Here is a 1,986-nt window from a genome sequence, read left to right as displayed (position 1 = left end):
CAAGATTACTGATGGGAAACTAATGAGAAAATATCAGATCGTCCGGCCTGGGGGCTCCTAATTAAATCTTAGCTGATTGAAAAATAAAAGCGGGTTTTGGGGGAGGAGGGAAGAAGCTCCAGGCTGAACTTTAGCTCTCATTTTACGATATATTTCCCCAGTCCACCCCTCTCTCCACTCTTGCCCCCTCCCCCTTTAAAAAGCCTAATGYTATTTCACCGGTTATTTGAAGAGATCCCGGCCACGACTATCGTTCCTGGCCCGGTAAATATTAAGGCCTTTAAGCAACGTGATTTAACTAATTAGAAAATTTACATCATTAAGTCTCAGGGAGAGAAAAAAGGAGAAACAAATCTGTCAGTCATTTTAAAAGAGACAGGCCCTATTGAAGTGTGAAGAAATCGGCTCTAATTCAAAAAGGCAATCGGGCAGAAAAAGCCCTCAACATTACCCTGCTAGTTATTAATCAGAAAGGGGGTCCCCCCCTCTCCTTGCCGGCAATGGCAGGAGCTGCAGCGCATCGTTAGCTTCTCCCAAAGCCGCAGTTCCCATTCAGCTTTTTTGCCACTCGTCCATGTCCCATATTAATAGCGAGTATTTGTCCATTCAAGGCTCATAGATTCGGAAATGTCTCCGTGCCGGGGATCCTCAGCCGCAGGAAAAAAATAAAAATAAAATAGTAAAAACCAAAGCGAAGCCCGGGCGCCCCCTCCGCCCCCGCGGAGCCTCCCGCGGTCCTAGCGCCGAACGAACCTGCTCGGCGCGGGCGGCCCCGCGCTTTTGTTCCCCCCCTGCCCGGCCTTGCTGAGCACAGGCACTCACGGAGCCCCAGAGGGGAAACCGGTCCCGGGCCCCGCTTCTCGGGGSCTGAACGTGCCGGGGCGAGGTCAAACTTCACCCCGAAGCGGAGCCGGGGGTCCGGGCTCAGAGAGCGGGGCAGCTCCTCGCCCCCTCGCTCCCTCTTTGCCCCYTTTCCCAACTCCCTCCTCCCCCGTCCTGCTCCCGGCGTCGCGCCCCGCTCCGCGCTCCCTCGCGGCTGGAAGCGGAGCCGGCGGCCGGGGCCTGTCCCTGCTGCGGAGAAGCGACCCGGGAGCCCAGCCCGRGTGCAGGGATCACCTCGGGTACAGGCATCAGCCCGAGTACGGGGATGAGGGGTGAGCCAGGATACAGGGGGGAGGGATGCGGCCCGGGTACAGGACTGAGGGACTAGCAGGGTACAGGGATGAGGAATGAGTGCCTGGTACAAGCGTGAGGGGTAAGCCGGGATACAGGGCTGGTGGATGAGTGCCGGGTACAGAGGTGAGGGGTGAGTGCCGAGTACAAGGGTGAGGGGTGAATGCCGGATATAGGGGTGAGGGACCATCCCGGGTACAGGGGTGAGGAACCATCCCGGGTACAGGGGTGAGGAACCATCCCGGGTACAGGGGTGAGGCGCACGGGGCGGAATCCGCCTCCCACGCGGATTTCCGCGGCTGGCGCCCGCACAGGCCAAGTCTGCCAGCAGAGCCGAGGAGCCGCTCTTAGACTGATCCCCTGTTCCCTTGGGTTCGTGGCCGTCTCTGCACGCAGGAGAGCCACGACGGGCGAGCAGCCCGTACCAGGAGCCCCCCGCGCCCCCCGGTGCCGCCCGCGGGCGCGGAGTCCCCGCGGAGCCTCCCGTGGGCGCCGGCGGCTCCGCGCGCCTGAAGTTGTGCGAGCCGCATGGAGGGCGCGTGGGGAACACGGGACCCCAGGCCGAAATGTCTCTCTTCCTCGCTAAAACCCACGGGGGCGCCTCCTTTTCCAGTCGGGAAACACAGGGAGGMGGACGGAGCGCGTTCCCAAAGCGGYGGGATCGGATCGGCGGGACGGGAGGAAGAGGACAGAAAGAAACCACCCCCCGGCCCTCGCCCCCTTTGCATCAGTTTGTTCTGCAGTTATTCAAAATGACTGAGTTTTCTGAAGAAGGCTCTTTAGAGGGAGAACAAAACCAGCAACAACCTCTCC

The sequence above is a fragment of the Nothoprocta perdicaria genome, unplaced genomic scaffold (genome assembly GCF_003342845.1).
Source record: "Nothoprocta perdicaria isolate Ctin4 unplaced genomic scaffold, notPer1 scaffold_8, whole genome shotgun sequence".
Classification (NCBI taxonomy): Eukaryota; Metazoa; Chordata; class Aves; order Tinamiformes; family Tinamidae; genus Nothoprocta; species Nothoprocta perdicaria.
This window is presented reverse-complemented; position numbering follows the sequence as displayed.